The following is a 23250-nucleotide window of genomic DNA, read 5'->3' as shown; positions in this document are numbered from 1 at the left end:
GTGTGTGATCAGCAGCAGCACTTTATGCAGGTCTGTGCCACCTTCCTGGCAGCTGTCATAATAATGAATACTTGAGTATTGAAGATTAAGGGTTAATGCAAATGAGGTGTTTAAGATAATCAAAGGAGTTGGTAGAGTAGATAAAAGGATATTAATTCCTTCTAGTAGGGGAGCCCAGAACAAGGAGGAATAATTCAAAATTGGAGCTAGGCCGTTCAGGAGTGATGTCAGGAAGCAGTGCTTCACCCAAAGTATAGTGGAAGTTTGGAACTCTTTCATCCAAAAAGCTGTTGAGGCTAGGCCAATGGAAAATTTCAAAACTGAGAATGATATATTTTTGTTAGGCAAGGATATTAATGGTTATGGAACCAAGGCAGAGAGATGGAATTAAGATACCGATCAGCCATGGACTTCCAGAAGGCATTTGACAAGGTGCCACACAAAAGATTACTGCACAAGATAAAAGTTCACAGAGTTAGGGGTAATATATTAGCATGGATAGAAGATTGGCTAACTAACAGAAAACAGAGAGTTGGGATAAATGGGTCATTCGCTGGTTTGCAATCAGTAACGAGTGGGGTGCGCAGGGATCAGTGCTGGGATCCCAACTATTTACAATCTATATTAGCGACTTGGAAGAGGGGACTGAGTGTAATGTAGCCAAGTTTGCTGACAATACAAAGATGGGAGGAAGGGTAATGTGTGAGGAGGACATAAAGAGGCTGCAGGAGGACATAGACAGGCTAAGTGAATGGGCAAGAATTTGGCAGATGGAGTATAATGTTGGAAAGTGTGAGGTCATGCATTTTGGCAGAAAAAATCAAACAGCAAATTATTATTTAAATGGAGAAAGATTGCAAAGTGCTGCAGTACAGCAGGACCTGGGGGTACTTGCGCATGAAACAAAATGATAGTATGCAGGTACAGCAAGTGATGAGGAAGGCCAATGGAATCTTGGCCTTTATTGCAAAGGGGATGGAGTATAAAAGCAGGGAAGTCTTGCTACAGCTATATAAGTTATTGGTGAGGCCACACCTGGAATACTGAGTGCAATTTTGGTTTCCATATTTACGAAAGGATATACTTGCTGTGGAGGCAGTTCAGAGAAGGTTCACTAGGTTGTTCCTGGGATGAGGGAGTTGACTTATGAGGAAATGTTAAGTAGGTTGGGCCTCTACTCATTGGAATTCAGAAGAATGAGAGGTGATCTTATAGAAACGTATAAGATTATGAGGGGGCGTGACAAGGTGGATGCAGAGAGGATGTTTCCACTGATGGGGGAGACTAGAACTAGAGAGCATTATCTTAGAATAAGGGGCTGCCCATTTAGAACTGAGATGAGGAGAAATTTCTTCTCTCAGAGGGTTGTAAATCTGTGGAATTCGCTGCCTCAGAGAGCTGTGGAAGCTGGGACATTAAATAAATTTAAGACAGAAATAGACAGTGTCTTAAACGATAAGGGGATAAGGGGTTATGGGGAGCGGGCGGGGAAGTGGAGCTGAGTCGATGATCAGATCAGCCATGATCTTCTTGAATGGTGGAGCAGGCTCGAGGGGCTGTATGGCTTACTCCTATTCCTATTTCTTATGTATTTATGTTCTTCTGATCTAATTGAATGGAGGGACAGGCTCAAGGGGCTGAATGGCCTCGTCCTCCAACCTCCAACCTCCCCTATACAGCAAGAGAGGCTCGCTGCTTGGGACAAGAGCTGTCCCTTGCAAACTCGGCCCAAAGCTTAGTAGCCAAACTGCACTACAATCAGATCTATGGGTCAACCAGAGCCCTCATCGAGCAGACCGTTGAAGTTCTCAAGCAATAACTCTGCTGCTGGACAGAGCTGGTGGCTTTCTGCAATCCACAGGAAAATGGGCCCAATAGAATACAAACATGTGAAAGTACTATTACAATCCTATAGACTACTGGTCAGACTTCATTTCGAATATTAGCAGAATTTTTGGGGCACAAACTGGAAATGAATATCAGGCAATTGCACACACCCAGTATATGCTTTTTTCCATTCATTACATTTTGATGGACAGAATATCATGCAGCAGAGGTGCATGATTTCCTGATGTGTGCTCCAAGTGTGTGCGGGGAGCACTGAAGTGGAAAATTGCCTTTACTGTACTCAGTTTTGGGTGCCCCACATTATGAATGACACTTGGCTTGAAGAAAGTCCAGCAGAAATTCACTAGAATGATGCCTGGGATGAAAGGACTCAACTACGACGAAAGACGGAATAAACTTGGGTGATAATCTTTGGATCTGTGAAAGTTGAGGAGGTGATCTGAGATCTGATCATGAGTTTAAAATAATGTAGGTTATTGACCAGTTAAATAGGGAACAACCTTTACCTCTCTCAGGAATCTAGAACAGAGGCACAGTCTTAGAACTTGAACCTAAACTAGGTAACAACAAATCCAGGGAAAATCTTCTCCACACAAGGAGTTGTGAGAATGTGGAGCCCATGCAAATACAATTGAGGCATTTAAAGGGAGATAAGGGTGAAAAGGGATAACAAAAAGGTCGGGAATTAAGATTTAAATGATAAGCCTGGTACGGCTAACTAAATGGCTTGATGGTACAAGTGACTTATTACTTGTTTCCATGAACTCTTGAAAAAGAAAGATATTTGGCTTTTTGTTACTGTGTTGCAGTATCAGAGATTGAAGATTTTACTAATTACAAAGAACTGCCAATTGATCCTTCTCTTCCCTTAGGACATTATGAAAACAATATCAAAGGAACATAGGAATAGGACTAGGCCATTCAGTCCCTCGAACCTAAACACAGTCATGATACAGATTATCCATTTAGACATTTGTTCATTTTCCAATATTTCATGGGCTTAGTTGATGAGTCTCTTGGATATGTTGTGTATGGTTTTGACAATGTTTTTCTTTGCTCCTCTCCTGAAAGCATTAACTCCTTATTGGACACAGTTCCACTGGTACTAGTTGCCATCCAGTTCCCCGCACAAGATCTATTATTCAAGTGTGAGCTTTGACAGATTATTTCCCACGGGGCAATACAGATGAGTCTTAGCCTACTGTCAGCTGCCATTCATACACACTGAGGGACTTACAATAGGGGTCGCTATATCAGGATCAGGAAACCCTGGCCAATTTCCCCCTCCCTGATCCAAGATCTGTGATTCTGAATTGAACTTTCCTGCTTTTGTCCTGGGCTAAGGTCAGCTAACTCAATAACAAGTCATATTGAGATCGTACCCTTTGCGTAAACATACATAACATAAGAACATAATAAATAGGAGCAGGAGTTGGCCATTTGGCCCCCAAGCCTGCTCCGCCATTCAATAAGATCATGGCTGATCTGATCTTGGCCTCAACCCCACTTCCCTGCTCGTTCCCTGTAGTGTCCCTGCACCTTATTACAAACTCACACGAGGCATAGATATATCAGACACGGTCACTCTATGACCTTCACCTTTATTGCCAGGACCAAGGAGTGTTGACCCTGGGTGGGACCTCCCCTTTTATACCTGGAAACCCAGGTGAGGAGTGTCTCCCGCAAGTTCATCCCCTGTGGTCAGGGCATGCATTTCTAGGGTACAGGTACAGTGTACATGAGTTACAGTGACATGATTATGCCATTGCAAGATGGTTAAATACATGACATCACCTCCCCCCTTAAGTCTTTTTGTTTCAGAGGTTAAGTCTATCGGGTGGTCGACGCTCTCTCGTGGAGCGCCGCAGTTGTGGCTCTGGTGGCTGAGCCTCGGCACGCGTCTCTGTCACTTGAGGTGATTCCGGCCTGTCCGGGCTGGCCGCAGGCACTGTGCATGCTGAGGGCTGTCTTTGTTGCTCGTCCGCTGCCATCTCATGCTCTTCTTCAGGTTCCTCCGTGTCTATGCTGAATCTTTTCTTTACTTGGTCCAAGTGTTTGCGGCATATCTGCCCATTGTTTAGTTGGACCACCATGACTCTATTTCCTTCTTTGCCAATTACTGTGCCCTCAAGGTACTTGGGTCCCAAAGCATGGTTAAGAACAAATACCGGGTCATCTATTTCTATACACCTCCCCCTTGAGTTTCGATCATGGAGTTCGGTTTGGGACTGGCGCTTGCCCTCAACAATGTCTGCCAGGGCTGGGTGAATGAGGGACAGCCGTGTCTTGAGCGTGTGTTTCATGAGGAGTTCCGCTGGCGAGACTCCCATGAGCGAGTGCGGGCGGGACCTGTAGGCCAGCAGGAAGCGCGATAGGCGGTACTGAAGGGAGGGTCCTTGGATGCGTAGCATGCCTTGTTTTATGACTTGGACCGCCTGTTTCGCCTGGCCATTGGAAGCCGGCTTGAACGACGCTGTCCGAACGTGCTTGATACCATTGCCCAACATAAACTCTTGGAATTCATGGCTGGTGAAACACGGGCCATTGTCGCTGACCAGGATCTCCGGCAATCCATGGGTCGCGAAAACCATATGCAGACTCTCCATGGTGATGGATGTCATGCACGAGTTCAATATGATGCACTCGACCCACTTCGAATATGCATCGACAACGATCAGGAACATTTTCCCCATGAACGGGCCCACATAGTCTACGTGAATACGTGACGATGGTCTGGTGGGCCAGGGCCACGGGCTGAGTGGGGCCTCCTTGAGGGCATTGCCCAGCTGGGCACACGTTTTGCACCTGCGAACCCAGTGTTCCAGGTCTAAGTCAATCCCCGGCCACCATATATGTGACTGGGCAATGGCCTTCATTAACACGATGTCAGGGTGCTTGCTGTGGAGTTCCCTGATGAACGCTTCCCTTCCTATCTGGGGCATGACTACCCGGCTGCCCCATAGCAGGCAGTCAGCTTGGATGGGGAGCTCATCCATCCGCCTCTGAAACGGTCTGACTTCCTCGGGGCACGCCCTATGTGCGGGCGCCCAATCCCCGGTCAGGACACATTTCTTTATCATGGATAGGAGGGGTCCAGAGTTTGATCTGGCGGGCTGTGATGGGGGAGCCTGCGGTGTCAAAAGCCTCAACGGCCATGACCATCTCGGCACTCTGCTCTGACGCCCCCTCAGTGGTGGCCAGTGGGAGCCTGCTGAGCGCATCAGTGCAATTTTCAGTGCCTGGCCGGTGCCGTATGGTGTAGTCATACGCAGCCAGCGTGAGGGCCCAGTGCTGTATGCGAGCTGACGCATTGGTGTTGACAGCCTTGCTGTCGGACAACAAGGATGTTAACGGCTTGTGGTCCGTCTCTAGCTCGAACTGTCTACCAAAAAGGTACTGGTGCATCTTTTTCACACCATAAACACAAGCGAGAAGCGAGTGCTTCTTTTTCAACCATGCCATATCCACGCTCTGCCTGGGAGAGCGACCTGGAGGCGTAAGCCACCGGTTGGAGTCGGCCGTCATCGTTCCCCTGCTGCAACACACACCCAACGCCGTAGGATGATGCATCGCATGTTAAGACCAGCTTTTTTACAAGCGTCATACAAAGTCAACAGTTTGTTGGAATGCAGCAGGTACCTCGCCTTATTGAAAGCCCGTTCTTGACAGTCCCCCCAAAACCATTCACAACCTTTACGCAGGAGCATGTGTAACGGCTCCAACAATGTGCTTAAGTTCAGCAGAAAGTTCCCAAAATAGTTCAAAAGTCCCAGGAATGATCACAACTCCGATGTATTGCCGGGCCTGAGCGCCCGGCGGATCGCCTCAGTTTTGGATTCGGTGGGCCGGATCCCATCTGTGGCAACCCTCCTGCCCAAAAACTCGACCTCTGGGGCCAAAAACACACACTTGGCCTTTTTCAGCCGCAAGCCTACCCGATCCAAGGTTGTGGAGGTGTTCTTCGGTGTCTCGACCCATTATGAGAATGTCGTCTTGGAATACGATCGTTCCAGGGATGGATTTGAGCAAGCTTTCCATGTTTCTCTGAAAGATGGCTGCTGCCGAACGAATGCCAAATGGACACCTGTTGTAGACAAATAATCTTTTGTGTGTCGTGATGGTGGTCAGAAGCTTGGATTCTTCAGCCAGTTCCTGAGTCATGTAGGCCAAAGTGAGGTCCAGCTTCGGGAACAGCTTACCACCTGCCAGCGTGGCAAAAAGGTCCTCCGCTCTCGGGAATGGGTATTGGTCTTGTAGCGACACTCGGTTGATGGTGGCTTTGTAGTCGCCACAAATCCTAACCGAGCCATCTGCTTTGAGGACGGGAACGATGGGACTTGCCCAGTCGCTGAATTCAACGGCCGAATTTATGCCCTCTCTGAGCAGCCTGTCCAGTTCACATTCACTTTTTTCACGCATCGTATACGGCACCGCTCTGGCTTTGTGGTGCACTGGTCTGGCGTCCGGAGTGATGCGTATCACTACTTTTGTGCCCTTGAACGTTCTGACACCAGGTTGAAACAGTGACCCGAATTTTTGCAGGACCTGTGAGCATGAACTTCGCTCCACGGTTGAAATGGGGTGCACATCCCCCCCATTTCCAATTCATCTCAGCTAGCCAATTCCTCCCCAAAAGCATAGGGCCATTTCCTGGATCGATCCAGAGTAGCAGCTGGTTCTGTAATCCATTGTGTGTTACCACCAAGTTTGCACTGCCCAGCACTGGGATTATCTCTTTGGTGTACGTACGAAGCTGCGTCTCAATGCGTTCCAGTTTGGGCCTGCTAGCTCTGTGTGGCCATAGTCTCTCAAATTGTTGGGCGCTCATGAGTGACTGGCTAGCTCCCATATCCAGCTCCATGTGCATCGGGATGCCATTCAGTAAGACTTTCTTCATCATGGGTGGCGTTTTAGTGTATGAGCTGTGGACGTCAGCCACATGAACCCGCTGAACTTCAGCATTTATGGCTTTACCCCAGGCCTCATCCTGCATTGCAGACCCCTCATCTGGTTCCTCTGTCTCGCAGATTAGCCTCGCTACTGCCTTTTTGCACATCCTGGCCAAGTGTCCACTGACATTACAAATCCTACAGGTATATTGCTGGAACCTGCAACTTCTTGCAGTGTGTCTACCACCACCCCCCCCCTCACCCCCCCACCCCACCTCTGGTATGAGCTGAGATTGAGATTGCTGTTAACAAAAAGACTATTACCAGGCATTCCTCTCTGATTGCCCATTTCGCTGTTTCTAAGCACTCTGATGGTGGGTGTTAATGATCCCATCGCAGGATGCATTGTTCCTCGAGATGGTGTGAATTGCCAATCCCCTTTCCATTGTCCTTGTTGCAGGCCCATCCTAGAGCCTGTTGTACTTGGGCGATTTCGAAATGCCCTTGCCTGTCTGCGGGGTCCCGAGCTGTGTTCACCATGTTAACTCCCTGGTCCATCGCCACGTTTGGACTGCACGCGTAAATTAGCTTGGTCTCCTCCTTCCCTGGCATAAAGGTCTGAGCTATGAACGCCAGCCCTTCTAAGTCCTTAGTCTTTATGAGCTTCCTGAAAATACCAGCATGATTAATGCCCGCGATGAAAAAGTCCCTTAACATCTCCCCCCTGCAAGCATCGGAGAACTTACAGAGACTGGCCAAGCGCCGCAATTCCGCCATGAAGTCCGAGACGTTTTGTCCCTCCCGACGCCGGTGAGAGTAGAACCGGTGCCGGGCCATGTGTACGCTACTCGCCGGTTTGAGATATTCACTGATCAGCTGGCTGAGCTCTTCGAAGGACTTGTCCACCGGCTTTTGTGGTGCGAGCAGGTCTTTCATCAGCGCATATGTCTGTGGTCCGCTGCTGGTCAGTAGATGCGCCCTCCGCTTGTCAGCCGCTGTCTCTTCCAGCCAGTCCTTTGTGACAAAGCTCTGCTGGAGTCTTTCCATGAAGTCGTCCCAGTCCTCACCCACACAGTAACGTTCTTCTGTGCCACCGGTGGCCATCCTCGTGGTTCGGTGATTCCCGTTTCTCATTGCCAAATGTAGTGTCCCTGCACCTTACTACAAACTCACACGAGGCATAGATATATCAGACACGGTCACTCTGTGACCTTCACCTTTATTGCCAGGACCAAGGAGTGTTGACCCTGGGTGGGGCCTCCCCTTTTATACCTGGAAACCCAGAGGAGGAGTGTCTCCCGCAAGTTCATCCCCTGTGGTCAGGGTATGCATTTCTAGGGTACAGGTACAGTGTACTTGAGTTACAGTTACATGACTATGTCATTGCAAGATGGTTAAATACATGACATTCCCCATAACCCTTGACTCCCTTATCATTCATAAAGGAGAGAGGGGGACATTAAACTGAAAGGAGGGAAATTCTGGGAGAAAGGAGAAGATATTAAAAACGCGGTGGTAAGAACATAGGAAATAGGAGTTAGTCATTCGTCCCTTCAAGTCTGCTCTGTCATTCAATAATATCATGGCTGATCTTCTACCTCAAGTCCACTTTACTGCGCTATCCCCATATCACTTGATTCCTTTGGTATCCAAAAGTCTATTGATCTCTGTCTTGAATATACTCAACGAATGAGCATCTACAGCTCTCTGAAGTGGAACATTCCAAACCTTCTGAGTAAAGAAATTTCTCCTACGCTCAGTCCTAAATGGCCGACACCTTATTCTGAGACCTATGGGTTTGTAGAAGCCTTTTGAAGGAAGGCAAAAGTTCGTCAATGGACTAGAGATTGAAACCTGGGCCTTCCTAATTGATATGATTTAGCTACTCATTGGGTAAACTCATTGAGCTGTATCCGATAAACTAGCTCACAAAATCATTCAAAGTTCTTTTTGCTCAGGGTATGAAATGGAAGGTTACCGATATTTACTGGTTCTGTCTCTTTGGTGTTTTTTGCATTCTGTACCTGATAAGCTCGTAAGTTCAATAGATTCAATGATTAATATCCTTGGAATAAAGGGAAAATTATTGCCAACAAACAATTGCAAAAGCTACATTTAATTTTTTACTCCTTGCTTCATTTACATAGAGATGTGACTATCTTCAGCTTGCAACACCTAACGAACAAAATAGAAAAGAAAGCAATTAGCCATTAAATCAGTGGGAGCTCACATGAAGAAAGCTAAGGCTGCAATCAATCCATTCTTCATGGTGACATTGACTCTTAGCCTCGATTACATTCTCTATCAGTCAGCCATGGAGCTTTGTGAATAAAGGCCTGAAGGAAATGTTATAAATGACAAAACAAAGCATCTGAATGTAAACAGGGAAAATATCCACCAGTAATTATTTAATCAATTAAATTGTTTGTCTTTGCCTTGGATTTTTAAATTGCTCCCCAACTTGAATCCCCTGCATCCCTCTTTGTTCTGGACGATTGATTGGTCCAATCCACTGACATCTTCAGAGGAGCTGACACTACCTTGCAATGGCTAATTCTGTTACAACTGTCACCTCATGTGGCATCAATTTTCAAGCTCCTTCTTCTGATTGAAATATACTTGATACTTGGAGCATTTGATAGTCACACTGAACTTTGGAAATCCTAAGATTAGTAATCCTCAATAATTGCGTTTTGACCCTATAAAACTATCTGCCTCAAATATAGATTGGATTGATGTTATCTTGATGTCATCCAAAACTCGGCAGCCCGTGTCCTAACTCGCACCAAGTCCGACTCACCCATCACCCCTGAGCTCGCTGACCTAAATGGGGTCCCGGTTAACCAACACCTCGATTTCAAAATGATCACCTTGTTTACAAATCCCTCCATGGCCTCACCCCTCCCTATCTCTGTAATCTCCTTCAGCCTCACAACCCTCCGCGATGTCTGCACTCCTAAAATTCTGCCCTCTTGAGCATTTCTGATTATAATCACTCAACCATTGGTGGCCGTGCCTTCAGCTGCCTAGGCCCTAAGCTCTGGAACTCCCTCCCTAGACCTCTCCATTTCTCTACCTCTCTTTCCTCCTTTAAGACGCTCCTTAAAACCTACCTCTTTGACCAAGTTTTAGATCATCTGCCGTAATTTCTTCTTATGTGGCTCGGTGTCAAATTTATTTGATTTGTCTTCTAACACTTCTGTGAAGTTCCTTGGGATGTTTTACTGCATTAAAGGCGCTATATAAATACAAGTTGTTGTTGGATTGATAACAAAGATCTTGAATGGAATGGGAGTACCATAGGCTGCGATTTCCCCTAGATCAGCGGGTCCAGTGCGGCCGGGGCCAATAGCAGGTCCTGACCTCGCTGCTGGCTCCAGCCCACTCTGTGAAATGATTTTACGCTGATTGAGCCTGTTAAGCCCGCCCAGCGCATTTCCTAGCCAATTGAAGGAAACAGGTCTGATGAGGCGTCATTTGATGAGGCGTCATCAGCCAGTTTCCTTAAATGAACCATGTTCAAATTTACTTTGGCAGTTGTGTTGCCAGTGTTGTACAACATTGAGGTGCTGCAAACACTGACGGAGGTGCATGGCTGCATCCGGCAAAATTCCTGCCACAGTGTTCCATGTGACAAGTGCAACAATAATACTCCACAGCCTGGAAATGACCGTGAGTACTCTTATTGTACAAGCGCTTTAACGTGTTTTTATCAAACCTGCTATTTTATCGAAGGCAATAGCTTGATTAATCTCACTGTTAAAACAATTGAGAGAGCAGTTCAATTCAAGTGCATTAAACATTTGTACAAATAAATTGCTCACAGTCATTTCCAGGCTTGTGTGACTTGATCAGTCAGCTCAGTTTAGCTACTCTAGGCATGGTAAAGCAATAGAATTGAGAAATTATCTTCAGCTAGCATCGCTGAGTGGATGATCCATCTTGGCCTCCTCCTGCAGTCTCCACCATTACAGATGCCCGCCTTCAGGATTCACTCCAAGTGACATCGATAAATGGCTGAATGCACTGGACATGATAAAAAGCTATGGGCCCCAAAAACATCCTAGCTATAGTGCTGAAGACCTGTGCTCCAGGACTAGCCAGTGCAGCTACAATACTGACATCGAATGTTAAGAATTACCTTGGAAGGTCCTATTCAAAAAAAAAGCAAGGCAGATCCAAACAAATATCAGCTTATCAGCCTACATCTAATTATCAGCAATCTGATGGAAGAAGTCATCAACAACGCTACCAAGTGGGCATTTACTCACCTGCTCACTGATGCTCAGCTTCAGATCTCATTAGAGCCTTTTTCCAAGCATTCACACAGGGGCTCAATTCTACAGATGAGATGAGGGTTATTGTCCTTGACATCAAGGCAGCATTCAACCGAGAGTGGCTCCAAGGAGTCCGAGTGAATCAGAAGTCAATGGAGATCAGGGACATAACTCTCCTGTGGCTGTGGTCATACCTGACACAAAGGAGGATGATTGTGGTTGTTATAGGTCAATCATATCAGCCCCAGGAGTTCCTTAGAACAGCGTCCTAGGTCCAATTGTCTGCAACTGCTTCATCAATGGCATTCAGAAAGTTAGGAGTGGGGCTGTCCACTGATGATTTTAGCATTCAGTTGCATTCGTAATTCCTCAGATAACGAAACAGTCCATGCCCGCATGTAGCAAGAGCTAAACAACATCCCGGCTTGAATGGATATGCAGCACAAGTGTCAGGCAATGCCCATTTCAAACAAGAGAGCGCCTAACCAACTCCACTTGTCATTCAATGGCATTGACATCACCAAGTTCCTCAGCAGCAACATCACCATTGACCAGAAATTCAACTGGACTAGCCACATAAATGTTGTGGATACTAGAGCAAGTCAGAGGTTAGGTATTGTGCGGTGAGTGGCTTACCTCCCGGTTTACCAAATGCTCTCCATCATCTACAAGTCAGGGGTGTGATGGAATACTCGCTGTTAAAATGGCGTGCCAAATGGGTGCAGCTGCAACAGCACTGAAGAAGCTCGACACCATCCAGGACAAAGCTTGATTGGCAATATCACCCACTAGCCGAAACATTGACATTTCCACCACCACTGTAGCGTGGCTGAACTGTGTACCATTGACAGGATACACTGCAGCAACTCACCAAGGCTTCTTCGGCAGCACCTCCCAAACCCGCGACCTCCACCACCCAGAGGAGCAAGGACAGCAGGTGTACAAGAACACCATCACCTCCATGTTCCCCATCAGGTCACTCAGCATCCTGATGGATATATGTCCCCGTTCCTTCATCGTCGCCAGTCTAAATCCTGGAACTTCCTGCCTAATCGTATTATGGGAACACCTTCACTACACGGGCTGCAGCAGCTCAAGAAGAAAGCCCACCACCACCTGCTGAAGAGAAATGTGGGATGGACAATAAAGTGCTGCAATTGCCAGACGAGGCTCTGTTTAATATTTTTAGGAGGTGCAGAAATATATCTAAGGACTGCTCAAAAAAGGTGAATTATGGAGTTATAGACCAATCAGCAGTGAGGAAGATTCTTCATTTAAAAAACACTGTCACGTTATTTTAACAATGGTGCCACAAAATTGAAGGTCCTATGGCCAATTGTAGCATCACTACTACCATCGTTAACTTAGGCAGTCAAGGGTTATGGGGAGCGGGCAGGAAAGTGGAGTTGAGGCCAAGATCAGAGGAGCCATGATCATATTAAATGGAGGAGCAGGCTCAAGGGGCCAAATGGCCTACTGCTCGTCCTATTTCTTATATTCTTCTCTTCTTAGCCCAAACTGTGGATCAGGTCTGGGATCACCTTGGTCGATATGGATTACCTACTCATCTGCCCTTCGAGGTGCCTCAAAGGCTGATCACTTGAAGTTCAGGGAGTCTCTGTATCTCATTCTATGTCCTTTATTTCCCCCCAGTGGTATAATCCAAATAAAATCATTGTACAAAGGCTTCACCCGAGGTGAGACAAGTAGTAATCTGTGCCTAATTTATGTCTGCACCACACATATTTTATGTTAAATAATTGGGGCTTAGACTTTCTGGGTTGAAATTGCCATGTTGAGTGATGCTCGTTGGGGCCTTTGGGAGTGCTAATGGGGCACAAAAGAGTTCTTGCCTGGGGGGGAGGAGGGGCATACTACCTGCGCTACCTGCTCCCGCAAAATTGCGCGGGAGTTAGTGGAGGTGACCCAACCAGTAGACCCCTTAGTGCCATGTGTTGACCCCTCTCCACCCCACAGCAGACGTTGGCCAGCGCCCCACAAGGCTGCCACAAGCAGTGTCAGCGCCAGTCTCGCAGGTCACAAACAGGGCTGGCTTCTGCTTCCGGGTCAAAAGTTAAAGGGGAGGTAGGGAGCACCCCGAGCCGCCATCTTGCCGGTTTCGCTGACTCACCAGTCAATCCAAACTCTTCCTCTGTTGCATGGTCTGGGCCGCCATCATGCAGCCCAGCACTCTGTTTTGGGTGCCGGGTTGCGTCCTCGGCACCATGCCGCCCTGGTGGCCCAGTGGAGGCCGTCAGAGGATCGACAGAGCGTGCAGCGGCCTTCCCCTTGAACCAAAGGAGAGGGCGTTGAAATGCTTCGGCACTATGCTTTCCCCCGAACCCGCCCCAACAGGAAGTGGAGCGCGCGAGATTGCACGCCACTTTCTGTGAGGGGCGGTAACCGCAATTTCGCGGCCGGGGTGGGACTTCTGCGTTGGACGCAGGAAGTCCTGCCGTGAGCTGGTTACTGTCCCTAATTGGGGTGCTGGGGAATTTCACCCCCTCTGCTTTTGGCGCAATCAGGAAATTGTGCTCAAAATGCATCAGAAATTGCATTGGTTAATATAGGCTTCAGGTTTCTGCTAAAATTCACTTACAGAATCACAAACTTCAAATCTTCCATAAATCAGCGCAATTGGGCAGCATAATAGAACATAATTGTGTTTCCAATAAAAAATATGTATTTAAGAGTGGTAACCTGGTGTAATATTACAGCTGCAAATGGGTTTGTCACCAATAATAAAAATTTTTAATAAGGGAGTCCAGTCCTCCACTTGTGAGTAACATGATTTAAAATCACTGAAAATGACTTCAAAAATTATACTGAAATATTTAATAGTTTCATTGTGTACACTAGTAACTGTCTCCGTATAATTAAATTACTTTTGGTATGAACATTTTTAAAACGTGCCTACTAGTGCATGTGTAAGATTTGGATCACAGGTCACACACAGATTATCCAAAGGGTCTTAGGAGTCATTTTATTAAAGAGCGGTACTTCAAATATAGTCAAATATAATACATAACCAGGATAGACATAGTAGACATACAAATGTGACAAGCAGCTGGTATCGGTCCCGATCGGACAGATGGCTGGTGTGCATGAATAGCTCTTCTCTGCACTGTCTCTGCTAAAAAGCCCTTGAGATATCTATTTTATTCTCTTTTTAGGGGTGGGCCTGGGGTAGAAGATGGACAGGACTACCTTCCCAAACCATGGTGCTCAATGGTATATAGAGTTCTTTTTCTCAACTCTCAGACAAAAATCCTCCTTCATCCCATGAGATCATACCTTCTCTTGGACAGTCGAGTTATCTCAAGGTTCCTTGCTAGACCTCTTATCAAGGACTCTTTTTGCATTATGTCCTTGTAACTCAGTTATCTTTACAGCTCTTTATCTGACATGACTGGAATCCTTCTGTGTCATCATCTTAGGCAAATTGCTAAGCTAGGGAACACTTTTATGACTATTATTTCTTCCAATCCACGATTTCTTCCAATCCACAATATTTTACACCTGTGTGCCTAAGAAAATGAACGCAATTTGAAGAGCCTTCCCGAACAGTGCAATTGCTGCAATCTTGGAATTTTGACCTAAGGGTGGAGCCACTTTTGTGGGCAGGGTCTTGTTTAGGCAAAATGAATCATTAACCAGCGTAACAGATCACAGAAAACATGAGCATGTGTGGATTTGGGCATAACTCACTTACGTCTTTTGCGGTGGTTTGGACGATTCCTCCCAGCTTGCGTTAGTATAACCAGTACAAACCAAAGTAAGCTCTACCCTTTTTTTCGGTGCAATTCCCCCAATATCGGCATAACCACCACAAACCATTGCAAAATTTTAAGAGCAAATTGCGCTCCGCGCTACTCGCGTTTCCACGTTCTTTTACGCTAATTTTAAAAACATTGTGATCGAAGCAGGCCCTGTGCAGTGGTCATTTCCGCTAATTGCACTCGTTTGTGGGCCTTTGATGAGGCTCCAAACATTAAGCTGGAACCTTTGGGCACAAGATACTAAGAGGTAGCTTTTGAAAGATTATGGGCTGGATTCTCTGCTGCTGTCCACCTCCGGTTTATGCCCAGGAGGGGCGACAATGCCGGCAGTAAGCTCTTCTGTGTAGGCGGCCAGCTTCTAGCGCATGCCGGGGTTTCCGGGGCTGGTTTCGGCCGCCTGGAAGAGGCGAGCTGGTGTGCAAGACCCCTGGTTGTTGACCGGCTCGATTTTTGACTCCTGCCCGACCCTGCTGGGACCGCCTGTGCAACCAGGCATTCCAAACTGTAGCAGCTCCAGTGAGGTAAATAGCATGGACCTCAGGTAAGTGCAATTGTTTTTTCTTTTTTTTTGCAATTTTTGTTGTGGTGGCATGGGCTATGTATTGGGAATGTTTTGGGTGTTTATTTTTCAATTTTTCTTTCTTCCCAGACTTCTCCTAGAGCGCTCCCTGGCCAGCTCTTTAGCTCGGGATTTTCGAATGCTCAGCCGGCCACGTGCTCTAAGAGAGGCGTGCAATGCCTCCCTTACCGCTCCGCCCCACACTCAGGGAACTGCTGCCCAATTTCGCTGACTGAGGCGCAAACTATACCCGGGCGCAAACTTTACCGCCCCACTGCCATTACCGCCCTGGAATGAGAAAAACCAAAATCCAGCCCTCGGAATTGAAAGGAACTGACTAGAAAACCTAACTAGAAAATAGTTTTGTATATTTTTTAAAATTCATTTTCAGTCATTTAAAATCGGGTTACTTACAGGTGGTGGATTGACGCTGTAATTAAAAATGTTTATTTTTTGTGATAAACCGATTGTCAGCTGTATTTATCAAACTTTACCAAATTGCCACTTTTAAATATATCATGGAATAGTTTTTAAGCAAAATGTTATTTAAAAAAAAATTATATTTTAGAACACTGCCTGATTGAGCTGGTTAATGGCAGATTTTGCATTCGGCACTTTGCAAATGAGCTTGAGATGAAACTTGGGAGGGAAAAAAAAAAATCCAAAATGGCGGCAATTATGGCGCAATTTGCGCCGGAATCGCCAATTGCACCCAAAGTAAAAACTCGACCGCATAATCTTTACATATTCGTCATTTCACTTCAGTAAAGACTATTATAAATGTGAAAGGCTCTTTAATGCTCCCATGGTCACCTATCTTGAGAAGATTTTGCTCACCATTCAATGAGATGATTTTTTTCTCATCCTTATTTTCATAAAGATTTGCAAATTTTAACAATTTGCATTTATAGAGGACCTTTAATATAGTAAAATGTCCCAAGGTGTTTCGCAGACATGTAATCAGAAAATAATTGACATTGAGCCTCATAAGGTGACATTAAGACATGTAACTAATTGCTTGGCCAAAGTGGTAGGATTTAAGGAATGCCTTAAAAGAGGAGAGAGAGGTGGAGAGGCGGAGAGTTTTGGGGAGGGGACTCCAAGCACTTGGGGCCTAGATGACTGAAGGCACAGCCGTCTTTTTTCTGAGCTTTATTTAGCGACACCATACATCTCCAAAATGACTGATGTTTATTACAGCAACTCAGCTACTGAAAACACTCTACCCCCAAGCCAAAAACATGCATCGAACCAGTCTCACTGCTGACTCGGTAGTTGAACATGTGATAACGGTGCTAAGCCTTGTCGACCAGGATAATTCCAGGTTTCATCCATAGTCTGTACTGATCCAGTTGATCTCAGTTAGGGCAGTGCTAGGAGTGCTACAATTGGCCTTATCTTGGCTGGGTCTGTTTTCTTTGGAACAAAGGAGGCTGAGGGGAGACCTTATTGAGGCATATACAATTATGAGAGGCCTCGATAGAGTGGATAGGAATGACCTATTTCCCTTAGCAGAGGGTTCAACAACAGTTGGTAGGATATTTAGTGTTGATTTGAAGGGAAATTTCTCCACCCAGAGGGTGGTGGGGGTCTGGAACTCATTGCCTGAAAGGGCGGTAGAGACAGAAAACCTCACCACATTTAAAAAGTACTTGGACATGCACTTGAAGTGCCGTAACCTACAGGGCTGTGGACCAAAAGCTGGAAAATGGGATTAGGCTGGATAGCTCTTTGTCGACCGGCATAGACACAATGGGCCGAAATGGCCTCCTTCCGTGCTGTAAATTTCTATGATTTTATGATTATCCACAGCCTGAAAAATTCCTGTTCGGTTCTTTTGAAAGGAACCCTTGACAAATGCACATCTGATCCAAATGCAGTATGAGTATGGTGTACTCAGTTCCTCTTAGTGTGCAGTACTATTAATCTAAACACAAAACACCCAAAATGAGCCTTTTAATTATTCACTCATCCTCGTAATAACATTAAATCCTCCGCCTAATTTCAGCTGGAGGCGGTAATACATTTCAGAAATCTGTCCCCTTTTATATGATTTTCTTAGATGTACGATTTTCATAAATGTTTCCAATTTTAATGTCAGCTGTGGCTCAGTGGGTAGCACTCTCGCCTCCGAGTCCGAAGATTGTGGGTTCAAGTTCCACACCAGGGACTTGAGCACAAAATCTAGGCTGGCACTCCAGTGCAGTGCTGAAGGAGCACTGCGCTGCTGGAGGTGCTGTCTTTCAGATGAGACATTAAATTGAGGCCCCGTCTGCTCTTCCAGGTGGACATAAAAGGTCCCATAGCACTATTTTGAAGAGTTAGCCTTGTTGCCTTAGCCAATATTTATCCCTCAATTAACATCTAAAACAGATTATCTGGCCATTATCTCATTGCTGTTTGTGGAAGTGTCGTGGGAAAAAAAACAAGTCATTTCTTGTCCACGAGACGAGAATTCTTTAACACAAGCATGCAGGGGAGGGCGTTCGGCATCCCGAAGTCAAGTCCCGAAGTCTCTCGACTTTACAGTGGTTGTGACAATGTATTTATACATAATCAAGCAGAAGCAAAACTCGGCAGTTGACAAGCTAGGAGCTTACGTCATCAACAACCGAGCAACTGTCAATTGTTAATCACGTAAGCTCTCAGCAGATGTATTCTATTATCTCAACTGTCTTCCGTTTACCCATTGTCTCTGTAACAAGGTATCATGAAACATCTTTATACCAACTGTTATGTATTAACTGCTGACACTATGCTTCTGTCTGTTTTGGCCCAGCTACCCATCATGCCTTGTAACATAGCTACAGTGTTTTAAAATAAAATGCCCATTAAAATAAAATACCCCTTGCTTCCCACATCAGAAACCTTGCTGTGTGCAAATTGGCTGCTGTGTTTCCTACACTTCAAAAAGTACTTTGTTCGCTATGAAGCACGATGGGACGTCCGATGGTCATGAAAGGTGCGATATAAATGTAAGTCTCTTTCTTAATTTATTTATTGAAATGTTGAATTAAAATCTGAGCTTGCCTTACATTGAATTTTCGACAAAAAAATAATGCAGCTGTTCCAAAGGATAATTCTGGTCCCGGCAAAATAATTGCACACGTTGATCGGTGTGAGTGACACTCTGTAGACTTAGAATTCAATAGCCAAACACCATCAACACGCTTTGTAACATCTGTTCATATTCCCATTACTCACTGAAAGTCACAGAGAACAAATCCTGTCAGGACGCTTTCTACCAGGAGAGATTAGACTCAGATGGAACTCCATCTTCTTCATGATAGAGTGCTGCAAGGGAGAAAAATAGAACCAACAACCATCCATCCCATTGCAATTTCATATGAAATCCTTGACAAATTGCATTTAACACACACAGTGCACTGTTGTAGAGGCACGAGTTGACTAGCAGACGTTATTTGAGAAAGGATGACCCTGAGGAGTTGAGTAACTCAGACTCGATCAGTAAAATCATCGAAACATTAAACATCTTCCAGTCTCTACATATTTTCTTAGAAAGGACCTTGATATCTCAGCTGTTAACTTTATTTTAAGCAAGGGGAGATGGCGCCTATGTCAGCAGCAAATGGCATACTGTTTTCTTGATGTTAAAAATAAAGGTTATTTCCCATTGCTATCTGACTGATAGTTCAGAAATAAATCTCCTTTCAAAATTATTTCTAAACTGTGGGAACATGCAGACGTAAGTAATAACGCCATGATGTTATTTACTGTTTCTGTATTTAAAAATGAATTGGAGAGTATGTTAAGAGACAGTTTACTTTCACAAATCTGTTTCGCTGCAATGCAGCGTGATGTTGAACATAAATTGGTTTTTGACTAAATTAGTTCAGAAATGCACCAACATTTTCGATCATTCAACGAGCAGCTAAGTTGTCATTCAGAACGTGGATGGGCACGCTATTTAAGTTGAACAAATATTTGATCCATAGGATCAGATAAACATTAACCTGGAACTGGTCGCTTTCACTGCACTTTCAGGGAGCAAGTCAGATATTCTTTTAACATTAAAAAAATGCCTTTATTTTCCCTGGCGCCTACCACACAGTCAGGAGATTGAGCCAAGAAACTATCAATCTGTGGAACAATGACTTAGACTACAAGAATTTCATTGCTATATACTTTGCTATATACATTGCTTTTGGAAATAAAGAAAGACTTGCATTTATATAGAACTTTTCAAGACTACCAGACATCCCGAAGCATTTTACAGACAATGAAGTACTTTTTGAAGTGTAGTCACTGCTGTAATGTAGGAAACGTGGCAGCCAATTAGCATACAGGAAGCTCCCACAAACAGCAATGCGATAAATATCACATAACCTGTTTTGCAGTGATGTTGATTGAGGGATAACTCCCCTGCTCTTCTTCGAAATACTGCCATGGGATCTTTTACACCCACCCAAAAGAGCAGAGGGGGTCCCGGTTTAATGTCTCATCCGAAAGATGGCACCTTCGACAGTGCAGCACTCCCTCAGTACTGCAGTGGAGTGTCAACCTAGATTTTTGGCGCTCAAGTCTCTGGAGTCTCTGGAACTTGAACCCATAATCTTCTGATTCAGAGGCGAGGGTGCCACCCATTGAGCCACTGGTTGACACTGAAAGAATAAAAGACAACTATGCAGTTTTCTTATGCAGAACATTTCAACGACTGAAGTATGTAAAATGTAAGAGATTTGACTGCCATATTTGTATATGACTTAGTTTGAACAACCTCAACCAAATTTATCTTATTTATTATACAGTCAAAAGTAACATTCCGAGTAGATGACCACATGATAAAAGGATGAGAAAAGGCCATCATGCCCGTCGATGCTCAAGCTATCCATTAGACAGGGAAACCTCATATATCACTGCTTCCAATCATTGATTGCCTCTGATACATTGCTGAATGAACTGATAGCGTAGATAGAGAAAAACTATTTCCTCTGATGAGGAGTCTAGAACAAGGGGGCATAACCTTGGAATTAGAGCCAAGCCGATCAAGAGTGATGTCAGGAAACACTTCTTCACACAACAGGTCATGGAAATCTGGAACTCGCTGCCTCAAAAATGCTGTTGAGGCAAGGGGTCAATTGAAAATTTAAAAACTGAGATTGATAGCTTTTTATTAAGCAAAGGTATTAAGGGTTACAGAACCAAGGCGGGTAGATCATGATCTAATTGAATAGAGGAACTGACTCGAGGGGCTGAATGGCCTACTCCTGTTCCTATGTTCCTAAATCTGCTTAACTAACCCTCCACTCCTCTCCGATATGACCTTAGATTTGTAGGATCATTCAAGGCTGGAAAGGTCATGGGCATATAACATGATGGAGGACACCCGCTCTCTGTGTTAACAGGTGTGGAGATCTGAGGTATATAATGTGCCTTGGTAGACAGTGAGACCGAAATTCAGCCTCCCGAAAATGCCTCTTACTGCCGGAAAGTGGTGGCCACACGGCGGTGTCGAATGGCCGGCGATTTGGAGTAGAATGGCTGCTGCTCACGAAATTCTCCTCGGTGCTTTTTCCGGCGGTCTCCTTTTCCGCCCCGCTGCGACCAGCCCATCCTCAGTGTGTCATCAATGCACGTGCCACCAAAATCCCGCACCTCAAATTCAGGGGAAAAAATCTTCGGGCTGCTGAGCGGTCATTCAAGGGAAGGGCGCACTGCCACGGCCGCCATTTTATTTCTTTTGTCGGCTTGACTGCCAGGTCGGCTAGACAATTATGCCCCCGGGTTCAGCTGGTCTGGCTGAAACCCTGCCTGGTGGTCCAGTGGACCTAACTAAAAGAATCGCTGAGTTCGCAGCAGCGCACCCCTTTAAGTGAAGGGGAGAGATGTGGTGACGCACAAACGTCATGACATCATCCCAACAGCGACTGAGACTCCATCCTGCCTCCTCTTCCGTCCTCCTAGTGTGCTCACCACCGCACTACCTCCCCCATTTCTCCCGACTTACCTCCCGACTTCCGGTCTGCTCGAAAAAAAAATGACAAAGTGTTGAATTTCGTACAAGAGGCCACCTCATCCACAGCAGCGGTGAAAACACATCGGCCTTGAAATCTCGGCCTCCTTCCTCCTTTAAGACGCTCCTTAAAACCTACCTCTTTGAACAAGCTCTTGGTCACCTGCCCTAATTTCTCCTGATGTGGCTCGGTATCAATTTTTTAAATTGTCTCATAATAGTCCTGTGAAGAGCCTTGGGATGTTTTATGATGTTAAAGGCACTATATAAAAACAAGTTGTTGTTGACATTGCATTATCATTTACGTGCAGGTGTGCAGGGCGCCTGCACAGCAGCAGTAACACTGCGTGTAGTGAATTATAACCCCCATTGCCACCCATCTGATCGGTCCCGAAAGGTCACAAAGCTCCTAGCCCACTCTCTCCTTCACACCCTTCAATCGTCTGGCCTTCCCACTTGAAGTTTACAACATTCTGCGCTTCAGTTCGCGAACAAGCATTGAGTGGTGAAATATTTCTTGAAGTATCCTGGTACTGGGCTGAGCAGGGAGCTCAGAACACATCTGCTCCATCAAAAATAGCTTTTAAAATAAATTCAGCGAGTAAACCAGCGGCTTTTACCGATAACGAATTTTCCACATACAGCGTTAAAGTCATAGGGGCAGAGTTTCCGCGTTGGTCGCAATCGGTGATCCGGGCTCAGATTGCGCCTAAAATGGTGCCCGTTTTGAGAAGTGTTTTATTTTCTCAAGTTTCCGCTCAAACGCATTTGTGTATTGCGAATTTTGTGGGCAGGCCAGGCGACTAGTACGATGTTTTTTAAACTGGCACCGAATGTGATTTGCGATTAAAATTCCACAATCTTTTGCGCAGGTTATGTCGATTTCGGGTGAATGGTGGCAAAATAAACAACGCAACCGAGTGGAATCACTACCCCATAAAATTGACTTAAAATTTCAGCTGTATTGTTCTCCGTTTGAAAACTGAAAGGATAGCAACATCATAAACAAGTTTATAAAGTACCGGCTTATAATTTTGCCACAGCCGGTGCACAGAGGAAATCTCTCAATTGAGTAAATAATAACATTCATTAAATTTTCATTGCAAAATTATTTTATTTAATTTTAAAATATAACACACGTAGTTATTATTCCTTTGCATATTTAATATCAGATGAGTACTGCCATTTACTATGGATCATGTAAGAGTGTCCTGCATTCTTCCCAATCTGTCATTCAGATCAAATAGCCAGGATGAATGAAGCAGAGCTGTTGTAATAATGTTTTGGATTGAATTTGATTAAAATTTGATGAGCGAGGAGATTTTGAGGCCTCCTGCCCTGGTGGAAATGGGATGGTACCACTCCTTAAATGGTGGGGTGTGGCTCAGCTCATCTGCTGCTGAAACCCTCACCCATGCCTTTGTTACCTCTAGACTTGACTATTCCAACGCACTCCTGGCTGGCCTCCCCCATTTTACCCCATGTAAACTTGAGGTCATCCAAAACTCAGCAGCCCATGTCCTAACTCGCATCCACTACCCCTGTGCTCGCTGACCTACATTGGCTCATGGTTAAGCAATGCCTTGATTTCAAAATTCTCATCCTTTTTTACCAATCCCTCCATGGCCTCGCCCCTACCTATCTCTGTAACCTCCTTCAGCTGCCTAGGCCTAAGCTCTGGAACTCCCTACCGAAACCCCTGCGCATCTCTACCTCTCTTTCCTTCTTTATGACGCTCCTTGACTAAGCTTTTGATCATCTGCCATAATTTCTTCTTATGTGGCTCAGCGACAAATTTTTTTTTTTTGTCTTATAACACTCCTGTGAAGCGCCTTGGGACATTTTACTACGTTAAAGGTGCTATATAAATACAAGTTGCTGTTGTTGTTGTTGTTGTTGATTTACTGTCCCATTCCCTATGACA

This window comes from Pristiophorus japonicus, chromosome 1 (assembly GCF_044704955.1).
Source record: "Pristiophorus japonicus isolate sPriJap1 chromosome 1, sPriJap1.hap1, whole genome shotgun sequence".
Lineage (NCBI taxonomy): Eukaryota > Metazoa > Chordata > Chondrichthyes > Pristiophoridae > Pristiophorus > Pristiophorus japonicus.
Note: the sequence above shows the minus strand (reverse complement) of the source record.